Raw genomic sequence first — 16,819 nt, 5'->3', positions numbered from 1 at the left:
TCTTCTGTTCTGTTCAACAATCCTTCATATTTTGGGGCAGCATATTCTGGTCTCCTACACGGGCAAGGTAAAACACTGAATAAAATTTTTAAATTGTTCCAAATAAATAATAGCTAGGAAAAACCTTAATGATTATGAATTCTTGTTATCTTTACTTAAATTATCTTTATTCTCTATTATCAGCTATCCCTACCCTATTTATTCAAACAGACATTTGTAAGCCACCAAAAAAAAGAGGGGGAGTGGGGAATAGAATGTACAGGAACTGAATATGAAAACTGCTGACCCGAACTAAGTAAATTATTTTGCTCTTCACCCAGGCTGGAGTGCAGTGGCACGATCCTCCCCTCAAACTCCTGTAATCTCAAACTCCTGGTCTCAAGTGATCTTTCCACCTCAATCTCCCAAGTAGTAGGGATTCTCACAGTGTTGCCCAGGTTGGTCTTGAACTCCTGGCCTCAAGCAATTCTCCCTCGGCCTCCTAAGCTGTTGGGATTACAGGTGTGAGCCACCTCCCTGGCCAATAAACCCATCTTCTTGACCATATTCATAACTGCCAGAATCATGCCATCTGGTTCTCCTTAGATTATACTTCTCTAAACACACACCATGTATATTACAAAAAATTATCTGGTGTTATCAACACAGCAATCATGAAATACCACAAACCAGAACAAGTGGTCTCTTACTATCTTGAAATCCATAGATTTTTGCAGCAATTTCCAAAATTATATTACTAAAAGTACTTTACTTAAAAATTGTTTACCAAATAAACTTCCTACATTTTACAAGACAATAGACAGAAATGTATTTAACTGAAGTGTCTTAACAATAGCTAATGATCCTTCCCAATAATATGCTAAATAGAAGCATTAAATATTAATAAATTTCATTCCATCTCATTCAAAAGTCGACTTTTTTCTTATCTCTTTATTATTCAAGACAGTTCTGACATACTTAAACCTAGACACTTTTAAACTTCCGTTAACCACTGAAGAGTTTACTATTACAAAGTTTAAACATTAACATATTCTAAGTTTGTAGTCTAATTTAATACAAGTTTTTAAGGCAATCATTTTACACTTTGGTAAGTTATATCAAATGCCTTATTGAAGTTTGTTTCTTATTCATATTTTACAAACATCCCTAATTCACAGAATTTCACTGATTGTAAAATTTCCCCAGAGATGTGAAGGCTACAGAGAACAAAAAACATGCTTTATAATTTCAATATATTTTATGAATCTCAACCATTGTAAAGATCACTGAAACATCTACCAAATTAAGTTAAGAGTATTTATTACACTTAAAGTGAGATTTTCCCTCCAAAGTCACCAAAACCATTCTTCAATATTCAACAGACAGTAGTTGGAATTTGCAGGATTTTGGGTTTTTTCTTCCTCTTTTTTTTTTTTTAATGTCAGGGTGGTATGGTCTTCTTTGGATGTATGGCTGTTGAAAGCTGAGTTATACAAAAGAAATCTCTGGAGAACAGAGGCTTTTCTTTACATATTTATTCCCAGAGCCTGCCCTTCATCTCTTTCTGGCTTTCCACATTGATCCAATTGTAGCACTTCCTGGAGAGAGCTATGTTCTAATCAGCAACATCAGGAAGAGAAGGGACAAAGCAAAAGGAGAAAATGCAGATCTTCTCATGTCTCTTTGAAAACAGTGAATACATTCTAAGCTACCAGGCAGTATAAGTCACAATTTAACTTTTAATAATTTTTTACCTGTAATGGACATGAACAGGAAATATGCGATGAGTCCTTCATCTATTCAATAGGTGCCCGATTTCTATTGAGATGAACACCGTGTACCAGAATCTCACTTTCTTCCCCATCCATATAGTTGTGCTGACCTTAAAACCTCATTTGCAGGCTATTCAGTAGTTATGCTTGGATAATCTCTACAGAAAGGGCGAATCAAAGGAGATAACACCTAGAGACCCTAAACTACCTAACATTACTTCCTGTTAAGTATTTTTTCCTTTTAATTGCTGAAAAGCTATTTAAAGCAACCACGCCAACTCCCCAAAGATAATGGTTCAAACCCCCAAACGAAATGTTTGCAATCCTCTTGAGTTGCCAAAAAGAAGCAGTCATTTAAAGAGAACTCAGACTGCATATTAAGTAAACTCTGCCCAAAATGTTAACATCTTACACACTAGCATTGTTTGCACGCGATTCCCCACTTGATGGAAATGTGGACCCACTGTGGCTAGAGCGGTTCAGAACTCCACGCCTACTTTTTCTTCTTCAGGGGTTCGGGCGCTTGAGCCACGGGAGGGCGAGGCAGCTTGAAATAGACCTTGACCAGGTCATAGATAAACCACTGCAAGGCCGTGAGGGTGCCGATCATGGGGATGTGCGCAAAGAGGCCGATGTGCGCAACGACGCCCTTCCACACGCCCGTGAACCCCGGTCTTCGGAGGACGCCCAGGGCCGCGATGCCCTTCTCCTTGTTCAGCACAGACACCACGGAGTCGGCGGGATGGGACACGACAGCGCAGAAGACGCCACGAAGGTGATGCCCAGCTGCTTGGCCTTGGTGCACTGGCTCTGGGCCTTGGGCACGGCATACCTGCAGAGCTCCTCTACCGTGCGCTCGAAGCAGGCGAACTTCATCATGGTGTAGCGGATCTGCCTCAGCCACAGCGGCGCCACGCCCTTGTAGAAGGCCCACAGGCCCTCCTCGCCCTACATCCTGGACGCCGCGGCTCGCAGGGTGCTGGCGTAGCCCGGTCGCGTCTGCACGCGGACCTTGACCGCCTCCATGGGCGCCAGCGAGACATCGGGGAAGAACTCGGCGCTGGCCCAGGCGAAAAGGTACAGGCCGGCTCTCCACCCGTAGGCTTTCTCTGGGCCCAGGAGCTCCGCGGAGCGGATCTTGAAGACCTCGTAAAGGCCGAACTTGAAGAAGCCCTGCAGGGAGTAGCCGAAGAAGGTCTGGGCGCAGCCGCGAGCCAGGCCGCACAGCCCGTCGCTGCGCACCGTCACGCCGAAGCCGCTGAGGACGCCCTTGTACCAGCCGGGGTCCACCTGCATGCGGCACTTGACCAGGTGCAGGGACACGATGGCCGTGTGTGTCAGCCGCAGCTCAGCATCCCGCCCAGGCCGCACAGCAGCAGGTACCGGGCCGAGCCGTACTCCACGCTGGCCTCCTCCACAGCCGCCGCCCAGGGCCTGCTGCCGCCTTGGCCCACGCTTCTCGCCTGCAGCGCTCGGCGGCCGCGAGGGGATCATCCATGGCCACGCTGGGTGCGGGCCCACCCTGCCCTCCTCCCCTCCAGGCGCACTCAGTCAGGGGCCGCGGGGCGGGGCAGAGCGTCGTGAACCTCCCTCGCGAGTCCGCCCACACAACGGCCCAGGCGAGAGGATCCCTGCGGGACCACAGTGCTTCAGCCTGTGCCTGCGCAGTCCGCGGTGTGAAGGACGGTTTAAGTAGGCGGTGTCACCCCGCCCCTTCCCCTCCAGCACGCCCCGCCCCTTCGCCCCGGCGCCCCTTCGCCCCTTCTCGCCCCTTCTCGCCCCTTCTCGCGTCTTCTCCCCTTCGCCCCTTCGCCCCTTCAGGTCAATGAGCTCCTGGTAGCTGCAGGAACCCCGCCCCGCTGAGCCTAGGCCAGTCAGTGGTCAGTGGTCCCAGAGCTCACCTTCGGCGGTGGGCCAGGCCTTCACCACCCTGGTGACTTTGGTCCAGCTTGGCTGCCTAATCCTCTACAAAAATGCGAAGAAAGTAAACCAGCAAGTACAAACACGAGTAAACGCAGGAATAGGCGAGTACGTAGATCAGGAGGCGGGCGAAGGGGTAAAGAGTCGCCATGCACTGTTGCCTTCCTGAGAGGCCTTTCTGGAGTCCTCACCCAACTATGCCGGTTTAGGGGAATGGTCATCTCCATGGCAGTGACGTTCCACGGTGCGAATGGGCAGAGAGAGCCAGTGGCTTCCGGCCTTACATAATCTTCTCACCTGGTAGGTAGGTGAGTTTCCCCCAGCTCACACACCACTCCTGTCTCCCAACAAACGGTTGTAGTGGGAGCCTAGGAAGTATGGGGACACTCATTGAATTTGGGGGGGGGTGCTGATTATTTTCACTTATCAGGTATTTTCTTTTCATTGACTACTGATTTTGGAGAATACGAAAGTGAGTCAAAAGCCCTCTTCTTTTGGGAAGCTTACAGTTTCATTGGCCTGAAAAATAAGAACTAAGTGATTCCAGGTATAAATCAGTAGCATACATCATCCATTCATTTACCCACTTTGTGCTAGGCCCTGTGCAGGGCTAGGGGTTCAGCAAAGAACTAGACATACTCCTGCTAACTTCTAAATAAGATTTTTTTTAAAAGAAAAAATCAGTATTTTGATAAGTATTATAACAGAATTTGTTTTTTGAGACAGAATCTCACTCTGTCACCCAGGCTGGAGTGCAGTGGTGCGATCTCGGCTCACTGCAACCTCTGCCCCCTGTACTTTTAGTAGAGATGGGGGTTTCACCATGTTGGTCAGGCTGGTCTCGAACTCCTGACCTCAAGCGATCCGCCTGCCTCGGCCTCCCAAAGTGTTGGGATTACAGGCATGAGCCACCGTGCCCAGCCTATAACAGAATTTGAATAAAGTTCTAGATGAACAATGAAGGAGCAACTAATTTTGCCTGATGAGGTTCAGAAGATTTCCCTGAGGAAGTGACAAGTGTAGCTGGGTCTTGAAGGATAAGTAGGAGTTTGCCACGTAAAAAAGACTAGAAAGGCAATTTCAGGTGAAAGGAAACAAACCTAAGTGCATTTCCTACTGAGGAGAGGGGATTAATTCAGTATGATGGAAATCAGCAAGGGTTGAGTCTGGAAAAATAAAATTGGGTCAAATTAGGGAAGGCCTTAATGTCTTGTTCAGGACTTTGACTTTTATCCTGTAGGGCAGGCCTATCATTCTCACAAGTGTGATCCGCAGACCACCTGCATCAGAATCACCTGGAGTGCTTTATTAAAAATCTCACCTCACACTCTAGACCGTCTGAATGAGAATCTCTGTGCATAGAAATAAGTGATTTTAATACACTCCTAGGTGGATTCTTCACTAAACTTCACTAAAGTTTGAAAACTACACACCACAGTATGGGAAGTCAAGAATTTTTTTTAAGGTTTTCTGATCCACCCGCATGTGGCACTTGACCAGGTCCAGGGGCATGATGGACATGTGTGTCAGCCCACAGCTCAGCATCCCTCCCAGGCACATGGCAGCAGGTACCAGGGCCAAGCTGTAATGATCCATATTGATCAGATTTTCTGATCAATAATTTAGTGCTTATATCCTGAACTGGGTGTATTAAAGAGAATAAAAAATAATATTCCCTCAACCCTCGTAAGTTCACAGTTGGGACAGACTCCTGCAACAAAAGACAGATTAACAAGAGAAAAACAAGCAAGTTTATTAACACATGCAGTGCACATAATGTGGGAGAAAAGTAACTCTAAGCAGTAGCTTAAGAATCTGGCTTATATAGCATGTCTAACATAGCATGATACAATACATTTTAGAAACGTAACAAGACAAAAGAAAAGCAGTCCCAGGCTCCTTGAGGTGGGAAAATGTAGGAAGGTAAATTTATGGGGAAACTAATGGAGTAAAGTCTGCTCAGATTCCTCTGGCACTGTCTCTAAGCTGATAAAGGTTGTAAAGAAGAATTTATATCCCGTCTTCAGGCGGGAAAGCAGGGTGGGTGGATAGAAAGACCTTTTGTCTTTGTAATTCTCTGTCCTGCTTTTAGTCGGACAGAAAGAAGGCAGAGAACGCCCTACATCTGCTTCTTAATTGCCTTTAACTAAAAAAAAAAAAAAAATTAAGTCAAAGAGGCATATTTTGATGTGACAAATTCTGGTTTCCTTCAGTATTCACCTGTGAAAATTTATCAAGCTGTACACTTAAGATTAGAGTACATTATACACTTTATGTATATTATACCATAATTTTTTTTAAAAGTTGACTGGTGTAAAATTCTCACCCCAAACTGGGGATGATGGCTAGAGGGGAGAACAGAGGCAGATACAGGTTTTCTCAATCAACAATCCTTTTTTAAAACTCCTCTCCTTGTAATAGTCTTCTACCAGGAATTTAAGTATTAAAGAGAAGTCTCCATCCTTGAGTCAGAGAGAACAATGAAGTGTTAAAATATCCCATACTAACTAAATTAGGGCTTCCCACAGTATGTTCCTGGGAATACTGGTCCACTTGAAAAAGGTCTGCAGTCAAATGAGTTTGAGAAGTAATATGCTTTGGATCTGTGTCCCCACCAAATCTCACGTTGTGTTGTAATCCCAGTGTTGGAGGCCTGGTGGGAGGTGACTGAATCATGGGGGCGGAGTTCTCATGAATGAGTTAGCACCATCCCCTCAGTGCTGGTCTCATGATAGTGAGTGAGTTATCGTGAGATCTAATTGTTTAAGTGTGTAGCACTTCCCCACTCTCTTTTATTCCTCCTGCTCTGGCCACACAAGATATTCCTGCGTCCCCTTTGCCTTTCACCATAATTGTAAGTTTCCTGAGGCCTCTGAAGAAGCAGATGCTGCTATGCTTCCTGTACAGCCTGTGGAGCTGTGAGCCAATTAAACTTCTTTTCTTTATAAATTACCTAGCTTCAGGTATTTCTTTTCTTTTTTTTTTTTTTAACAGAGTCTCACTCATGTTGCCCAGGCTGGAGTGCGATGGAGTGATCTTGGCTCGCTGCAATCTCCGCCTCCCGGGTTCAAGCGATTCTCCTGCCTCAGCCTCCTGAGTAGCTTGGATTACAGGTGCCCGCCACGGACACTCAGCTAATTTTTGTATTTTTAGTAGAAACGGGGTTTCACCATGTTGGCCAGGCTGGTCTCAAACTCCTGACCTCAAGTGATCCACCTGCCTTGGCCTCCCAAAGCACTGGGATTACAGGTGTGAACCACTGTGCCCAGCCTCAGGTATTTCTTTATAGCAGTGTGAGAGCAGATTAATACAAGAAGCATTTCACACTAAGGCATGCTTCTCAACTGAGGTGATATCATCCCCAAGGGGGTGAAATGGTTCTTAGGGGGCAAAGAATCTTAGTACAATGGTTTGTGGCCCACCCAGTAAAATCTTATTCCTTAGTATTTAATTTTGGGGGAGAGTGGGAAGGAGGGAAAGGATGATTAGTAAAAATGTCTAAATCCCTGGGGGAGGGATGGCCTATAATGAACAAAAGGTTGAGAAACGCTGTGTCAGAGCTTGCTCTTGGAGATTCACAGGACGCATAAACACATTGAAGAGTGAGAAGTTGTTTAGTTAAAAAAAAACTCTGGCTTTGTTAATGTAGAGTTTCCTAATTTTCCTGGATTTCAGAACCCCTTTTTCATTTTTATTTTATTTATTAATTTTTTATTTTTTGAGATGGAGTATCACTCTGTCGCCCAGGCTGGAGTGCAGTGGTTTCATCTCAGCTCACTGTGACCTCCGCCTCCCAGGTTCAAGCAATTCTCCTGCCTCAGCTTCCTGAGTAGCTGGGACTACAGGTGTGTGCCACCGTGTCTGGCTAATTTTTGTATTTTTAGTAGAGACAGGGTTTCACCATGTTGGCCAGACTGGTCTCGAACTCCTGACCTCAGGTGATCCACCTGCCTTGGCCTCCCAAAGTGCTGGAATTACAGGCGTGAGCCACCGCGCCCGGCCAGAAGCACTACCCCCACCCCCACCTTTTTTTTTTTTTTTTTTTGAGACGGAGTCTCACTCTGTCACTCAGGCCAGAGTGCAGTGGTGCAATCTCGGCTCACTGCAACCTCTGCCTCCCGGGTTCAAGCAATTCTCCTGCCTCAGCCTTCCGAGTAGCTGGGACTACAGGCGCACACCACCATGCCTGGGTAATTTTCTGTATTTTAGTATAGATGGGGTTTCACCGTGTTGCCCAGGCTGGTTGGGAACTCCTGAGCTCAGGCAATCCTGGTACCTCGGCCTCCCAAAGTGCTGGGATTATAGTCATGAGCCAGTGCGCCCAGCCCGGAACCCCTTTTTTATATCATACCTATTCACATTGCTATTCATAGACATAACTATTCATAGACGTAGTCTTTCATGGAGCATATTTCGGGAAACGCTGGACTCTTCAGAAATGGAGTTTAGAGAATATAAGGAGTAAAGAGGGCTAGAGTAATAATAACAGCAGCTACATTTACTGAACCCTTAGGCCTCCATTTCCTAAAGGTACAACTTGGATGTTTTCCTAACATATACGACTGTTCACTTTATGAAACCAGAGGTTATATCAAATTGATCTCATTTCTATCGGATACCTGTTCTGTACTGTGGGCGGCTAGCCACCCAGGTGCCGAGGCAAGAGACCGAAGGCACAAGCTGTTCCAGTGTAATAAAGAAAATATATATAATAAGAATAGTTTTACTAGAAATAGATTATAGATGTGGTTATATATGAATATTATTAATCATTAGTTTGTAGCATTACTATTTATTCCAATATTATAATAATCTTTGTTCTACAATTATAACCTAGAAAAAAACAGGCCATACAGAGATAGGAGCTGAAGGGACACGGTGAGGTGACCAGAAGACAAGAGTGTGAGCCCTCTGTTACACCCGGACAGGGCCACTAGAGGGCTCCTTGGTCTAGTGGTAACACCAGTGCCTGGGAAGGCGCCCATTACTTAGCAGACCTTGGTCTAGTGGTAGCGCCAGTGCCTGGGAAGGCACCCGTTACTTAGCAGACCGGGGAAGGGAGTCTCCCTTTCCCCGGGGGAGTTAGAAAAGACTCTGCTCCACCACCTCTTGTGGAAGGCCTGACATCAGTCAGTCCCGCCCGCAGGCATCTGGAGGCCTAAACGTCTCCCGGTGATGCTGTGCTTCAGCGGTCATGCTCCTGGTCCACCTTCATGTTCCACCCTGTACACTTGGCTCCACCTTCTAGGTAGCAGTAGCAGAAATAGTGAAAGTATTAAAGTCTTTGATCTTTCCAAGAAATACATAGAAGAAATAATGATGTAAGCTATCGTCTCTCTCTCTCCGCCTCGGCTACCAAATAGGGAAGGGCCCCCTGTCCGGTGGACACGTGACTTGCATGACCTTACCTATCATTGGAGACGACTCACACTCCTTACCCTGCCCTCTTGCCTTGTATACAATAAATAACAGCATGGCCAGGCATTCAGGGCCACTACCAGTCTCCGTGCCTTGGTGGTAGTGGTCCCCTGGGCCCAGCTGTCTTTTCTTCTATCTCTTTGTCTTGTGTCTTTATTTCTACAATCTCTCATCTCTGCACACAAAGAGAAAAACCCACAGGCCCTGTAGGGCTGGACCCTACACTGTACCACTAAAATATATATATATTTTTTTGAGACAGGGTCTACTGTGTCACCCAGGCTGGCATGCAGTGACGTGATCATGGCTCAATGCAGCCTCAACCTCCTGAGGCTTGAGCAATCCTCCCACCGCAGCCTCCCAAGCAGCTGGGACTACATGCACGTGCCACCATGCCCAGCTAATTTTAAAAAATTGTTTATAGAGACAAGGGTCTCACTGTATTGCCCAGGCTGGTCTCAAACTCCTGTACTCAAGTGACCTGCCCTCCTTGGCCTCCCAAAGTGCTGGGATTATAGGAATGAGCCACTACACTTGGCCTTAAACTATTGTTTATAACAATGAATTTGTACAAGTTAAAACAATCAAGAAATTGTCAGGACAAAACTTTTCTTAGACAATTCTTAGTTCAGTAATGTCTCAGTTCATTAGTGTTGTTATAAAGGAATACCTAGGTAATTTATTTAAAAAAAAGAGGTTTATTTGGCTTATGGTTCTGCAGGCTGTACAGGAAGCATGGCACCAACATCTGCTTCTAGTGAGGGCCTCAAGCTGCTTCCATTCATGGTGGAAGGCAACAGGAGATGGGGAGAAGATGGGGAGGAAGGCAAAAAAGAGGGGAGGGAGGTGCTGGGCTCTTTTAAACAACAGGCTTTCTCAGGAACTCATGGAACTCACTTGCTAGTGTGAGGACTGCACCCCCTCATTCAGGAGCCACTCACCCCATAACTCAAATGCCTCTCATTAGGCCCCACCTCCAACATTTGGTATCAAATTTCAACATGAGGTTTGGAGAGGTCAAATATCCAAGCCATAGCAAATAACTTTACTAAAACACAGCCATAAAGTCAGTAACAACTGAAAGTAGCCTACAAGAATATTTCATCATTACAGAGCACACAACTACCATTATTATTTCCTTGGTTGTTACATGATGTTGGGCAACATTTCTGTCTTGAAATCATCATTATACTTTTACTGTGTTCTTTCTGCAAACTTCAATTGATGAGTTAAGTAGATCTTTCCTTTCCAGAAGACCGAATAAAGACTTGTGTTTCTTTTATTTGTTAGAGAGAAAAGAGTGAAAATGTATTCCTTTATTCATCCATTCAACAGATTTTTATTGAGTGCCTATTATGTGCCAGGCACATTTTAAATGTATAGCAAAGCAGAGCTAATATCCCACATTGTCCCCAAACAGAATTTCCAAAAGCTCTAAAACATAATCATAGAGCACTTAGATAAAACAATAGCAAACACTTATTTGGTATCTACTCTTTGCCAGTTGCTATAAACATCTGTAATCCCACAACAAGCATACAAGATAGATGTTGTTCCCATTTCATGAATACAGAGTGGCAGACACTGTTGTCTACTCTTTAGCAACAGAACCCCTATTTGTTCAGGTATCTGGGAGATATTCTTTGATCTCTACATCATTTTGACTCACTTCCTTCTCATGAAATTTTAATTTGCATGTAGGGTATTTGATTTTCAGCCATAAATACTTAGGCCCATGGCCCATTGATACTTTCTCTACTACAGTTACACAAATATATAATATATTCATGCAAGATGTCCTTATTCCTGTTGTCCATGTTTTTGTGTGTGCCCCTCCACTTTCCTCTACCAATCCATGTCATCTTACAGAATCAGTTACAAAGTATGTCTGCCAGAAAACTTTGTTTGCTTAATTCACCTCCCTTGTGTTTGCCAGACTTTCATTTGTATGTAATCTGGACTGGTAAATTGCCATTTTTTTTTTAACTGTATAGGAAATACTTCTGACAGGATTGTAAGAACACTGCTTACTTTGTTTATGTATCATTTCATGGAACGGTGTTCTATCCAGTAATCAGGGGATAGTGGCCAACTCTCTTACCTGTAAAAATGAACCAGAGTAGTTGCCTGAGTTATTTTCTCAGAGTGAACGTAATCAGATGACTTCATTCCCCCATAGTGAATCTCTATATTCACCATACAAGTTTGGAGAATAGTGTTTTTGATATGTTATTTTATTTTGTTAGATTTAGCCTAAAACTGCCTCCTTACATATTTTAAGTTTGGCCTAAAAGTTTCTCCGTACATAGTGAACTGTAACCTAACTGGATGTGCAAACAGACTGCAATCTACCCTTGTGCCAATCACTGAGATTCAGCCAATCAAAGTCAGCCAACTGTTCAAACTATGTTCAAATAACGCAACACTGAACTGTAACCAATCTGGCTATTTCTGTACCTCTTTTCTGTACATCGCTTTCCTTTTTCTGTCCATAAATCTTCTTCGACCATGCACCAGTGGTGGAGTCTCTCAACCTATTCTGGTTCTGGGGCTGCCTGATTTGCAAATTGTTCTTTACCCAATTCAACTCTGTTAAATTTAATTTGTCTAACGTTTTTCTTTTTATATACATTTTTTCTTAACAGCAAGCTCATCCTTAATCTTTTTATAATTTTTAAAGTATATGGAGGACAGTGAAATTAATAAATTTAAGTCCTTAGGAACTTCATGGGAAGGGGAATTGAATATTTATTAAACACTATGACTTGTCAGTACAGTGAATGTTTCTACTCACTTCTGACACCAAGTGTGGATTTTTTCCACACCACCAGTCAGTTCTCCAACTCTCTGGACACCAACTGGGTATCCAACAATTCAATCCAATTTGGACACTAACTACTTGGAATTAATGTCAAACCCCACAGGTTAAGGGCTTAGTCCCACAAGACTGTCCCCACTTCAGACACCAATTGCAAGTCCAGAGCCTCCCCTATTTCTGACCTACTGGCTATACATTGGCGATTCCCACAATCTCCTCATGTTCAATAATTTGCTGGAATAGCTCACAGAACTCAGGAAAACACTTTACTTACATGAACTGGTTTATTATAAAAGCTACAATTCAGGAACAGCCAAATGGAAGAGAGGCATAGGACAGACTAAGGGGAAAAGGGGCGCGGAGCTTCCATACCCTCCCAGAGCCTGCTAGCCTCCCAGCATGTCAATGTGTTCACTAATCTGGAAGCTCTCAGAGCCCTGTACTTTAAATGTTTCACGGAGGTTTCATTACTTGGGCATAGTTAAATCATTGGCTATTGGTGATTAACTCCATCTCCAGTCCCTCTCCCCTCCCCAGAGGTGGGGGTGGGAGCTGAAAGTTCTAATTGTCTAATCATGCCTTGGTCTTCCTGGTGAGCAGCCCCCATCCTGAAGGTATCTAGGGGACCCCAGCCACCAATCACATCATTAGCATATAAAAAGACACTGTTATCATTCCAGAGATTCCAAGGGTCTTAGAAGCTCCTGTCAGGAACTGAGGATAAAGGGCAAATATCATAACAAATGATGCTCCTATCACCCCTTTCACTCAGGAAATTACAAGGGTTTTAGGGACTCTGAGCCAGGAACCAGGACAAAGACCAGATACATATTTCTTATTATATCACAATATCACAGTCAGACACTATGATATAGTAGAGAAAGTGTCACAACTTTGGGCTGAAACAGATTTTGAGTTCCATTTTTTTTCTAGCTGTGTGAACTTAGACAAGTTATGTATCCTCTTTCTGAGCTTATTTTTCTTTTGTAAATCTGTAATTTGAGTTCATTATAACTACCGTTTATCTTTTAGGGTTGCAATAGGAGAGACAATGTGCACGAATGTGTGAGAAGTTGTGCATAAAGTATGTGGCTCAGTACCCTGTACGTTAATAAGCATTCCACAAATGTCAGTTCTGTTACTCACCCCCATTTTCTGGCCCCATTCAATCCTCTCAGAACTCATGTTTCTGTGATGCCAGTCTCTGCTCTTTCTCCTCCACTCAAGTGGATGATTCGGTTAACTAAATTCCTACTGACTCTGATGATTTGGGACAGGAATTGAAGAAATCATAACTGGCAGAGGTGTGAACTTCTTTGACAATGCCCCAAGATGTGTCAAGGCATAAAATAAGCAGGTGTCAGGCCTCTGAGCCCAAGCTAAGCCATCATATCCCCTGTGACCTGCACGTACACATCCAGATGGCCGGTTCCTGCCTTAACTGATGACATTCCACCACAAAAGAAGTGAAAATGGCCTGTTCCTGCCTTAACTGATGACACTGTCTTGTGAAATTCCTTCTCCTGGCTCATCCTGGCTCCAAAGCTCCTCTACTGAGCACCTTGTGACCCCCACTCTGCCTGCCAGAGAACAACCCCCCTTTGACTGTAATTTTCCTTTATCTACCCAAATCCTGTAAAATGGCCCCACCCTTATCTCCCTTCGCTGACTCTCTTTTCGGACTCAGCCCGCCTGCACCCAGGTGATTAAAAGCTTTTATTGCTCACACAAAGCCTGTTTGTTGGTCTCTTCACACGGATGCGCATGAAAGCAGGACAGAGATTGTTCACCTGTAGCTGTCTCAGAGCAGGACAGGACAGAGAACCAGGCAGCCTTCCTCCTTTTCCAAATAAACCCTTCCAGCCTGGTGCTTTATTCCGTTGAATTCCAGCTATAGTGGCCAACTTGTCCCAGCTTTTCCTGGACAAAACAGGGAGGTTTTACCACTAAAAATCACGTGTCCCTAAAACTCTTTCAGTGTCAGGCAAATCAGGACACTTGGTCACCATACCTGAGGAGTCTGAGCTATGTCCTTGGCTTCCACCTATGGGCAGTGTGCTGCACTATAAGAAGCACAGGCTTTGGCGCCAGGCATACCTGATCCACAGTCTGGACTACTCCACTTCTAGCTATGAAATTTGTAAAGTTTGTCTTATATTCTTGAACCTCAGTTTCTTCATCTATGAAATACATCATATTCTTTCCTAAATTTGTAATAAGCTTCATATTATTAAATGATACAACAATGCTTGCAATGCTGTAAAACCTTTATATATGTTAGTTCTTTCCTTCCTGACTTCCTTAAGAGGAGTTTCATTATTCCCTGGGGTACCATGTCTCTAAAAATCCCTGAAACCTCAAGTTTCCATGAAGGGGGGTGGCCATCGGGCAGCAGGGGGCACTGTTGCCGCTATTCCATTCTTCCTACCCACTTCTCTGCACCCCACTATCCTCACACCAAAGGAATAAAGCTTTAGTAAGCCACTGATGAAAGATGGCCAAACTCGGACATAGGAAGGGGAATATCACACTCTGGGGACTGTGGTGGGGTGGGGGGAGGGGGGAGGGATAGCATTGGGAGATATACCTAATGCTAGATGACGAGTTAGTGGGTGCAGCGCACCAGCATGACACATGTATACATATGTAACTAACCTGCACAATGTGCACATGTACTCTAAAACTTAAAGTATAATTAAAAAAAAAAAAAAGATGGCCAAACTCAAAACCCACACTTGGTTTTAACTTACCTAAATGTGTCCCACATGCTTGCAATAATGTTAAGGGTGTATCTGGACCCTTTTACATCTTGTACATTAATGTATAATCCTTCTCACTCCAGGGCGTTTATGAAGTGCAAGGGGGCCAAATGTTTATTCTTAGAATTATTCAACCCCAGATAACTAATTATTCTGATGAATTGTATACTTTTTTTTTCTTTTTTCTTGACCAGATTGGAAACAATGATAGACATTCAACTGAGATTTATTTGTAAAACTCTGACAGATTGGGAACGATAGAGTTCCTTAAACTGTCTCTTAAAATAAATCTTTCTGATTTATCTGGCAAGTTAAAGAGGAAAAAGCAACAATCCCAAAACTGATTAGGCCAAGTAAGTTTAACTATGTTTAAAGAAAATGTGTAGGAGGTAATAATCTCTATATGCTTAGGAAAAAAACTGTTCATAACAAATCTTCATGCCTTTTTTTGTTTAAGGAATTATTTGTGCAAAGCAAAATTACTACTCCTAGTGGTAGTAATTGTTTACCTGGGGTAGGTTCTAGGGGAGAAGAAGGGTATTAATCAAATACTTTAAAAACTAATTTTCCAGAATTCTTACAATATAAAATGTCCGTGGGACTACATTTATCAAGTGACATGTACATAATCGACCTGTGCCCTCTGGTTGAGCTTTTAGGCAAAATTGATGGATTCTATATTGCAGGCATGCTGTAACCTTAGTAAATAATGACACCCTTCTTTCTTTTCTAGTTTACACAGTATTTTACTAGTAATTTATACCTAACAAGAGAAATAGGAAAATATTCTCATAAAAATAACATCATATGTTTGAAGATTCAAAATGCAAACTGGAGTTTTATTAGACTCTTCTAGCTGGCATTTTCTAATAGTAATATTTCCAGTTCTGAAGCATGAGACTGTTTTGATCCCATTAAAAAGGCCCTAAATGGTAAAGAGCAGAGATTCATGCGAGTGAAGGTTATCTAACCACCATGATGGAGGGGTGTATGAACGTGGTACACTCTACCTGAAGATGATGTAACACCTTGAACATAAGCTATTGTGGAAAACTTGGTTTTCAGAAGTAGAAGGACTGAGCGCACAAATCTCTTGTGCACTGCTGCCCAATAGAAATATAATGTAAGATCATACATATAATTTAAGATTTTCTGGTAGCAACATTAAAAGAGTAAAAAGCCACATTAAAATATTATTTAATTCAATATATCCAAAATATTACTTCAATATATCCAAAATATTATTTCAATATATAATATATATAAAATTATTGAGATATTTTGCATTCTTTTCTTCATACTATGTCATTAAAATCTGGTGTGTATTTTATACTTTCAGAACATCTTAAATTTAACTGGGCACATTTTAAGTGCTCAATAGCGACAATAAATAATAGGTATAGTATTGGACAGCTGGTGTTTAATGTATGCTTGGAGAGCCTGATGCCACTGTGTAGCTAAATCAAATCCTGTGATTGGAGGTGGCTTGGAGTCAGTCAGAAATACTACTTTATCTCTCACCCCCCTTCCCTTTGTCCCTTCTTCCTCCTTGATACTATGTAATGCATGCTAACCATGTGCCAGATACCAGACCTGTGCTGGGCTATTCAAATGTATTATCTCATCAATCCTACAAGAGTCAGGCATCTCACCTTATAGTTAAAGTAAAGGAAATAACTAAATGATTGCAATATGGCATAGTACTTAGGAGTTCAGACTTGGAGGCTATTCACATGTGTTTCTGTCACTTCCTATGTACCTTGCGTAAGAATATTTCTGAACTTTAAGCTTCAATGTTATTTGTCAAATGGACACAATAAAATTACCTACCTTATACATGTTGTTCTGTGGTTTAAATGAGGCCATGTCTGCAAAGTTGTAAGCATTCATTAAATAACAATATCACTAAATGGGATAAATGTGCCACACTTTGGGATTTGCAACACGTTTTACAAATATTACTATTGCAACTGAGGCTCAAAGAAGTTAAATAATTTAGCTAAGGTTAACACAGCTAATAACTAATGATCATGTTCTCACCCAGCTTGCCTGTCTTTAGAGTAGTATTACTTGCCATCTGTTTTCAGTTACAAAATGGACTGAACTTGTACTGACTCTCTGACATAAAATGTTTAGAAAGGTCTCTCGAAAGA

At 43.0% G+C, this 16,819-nt stretch overlaps 1 pseudogene; it reads right to left on the bottom strand.

Annotated features, from left to right (window-relative positions):
* Positions 1-2,244: 2,244 nt before the first annotated feature.
* On the bottom strand, positions 2,245-8,215 carry LOC129397902 (solute carrier family 25 member 3-like; annotated as a pseudogene).
* Positions 8,216-16,819: the final 8,604 nt, after the last annotated feature.

Source organism: Pan paniscus, chromosome 1, assembly GCF_029289425.2.
Source record: "Pan paniscus chromosome 1, NHGRI_mPanPan1-v2.0_pri, whole genome shotgun sequence".
Taxonomy (NCBI): Eukaryota; Metazoa; Chordata; class Mammalia; order Primates; family Hominidae; genus Pan; species Pan paniscus.
Note: the sequence above shows the minus strand (reverse complement) of the source record. Positions and strands in the feature narration are given on the sequence as shown.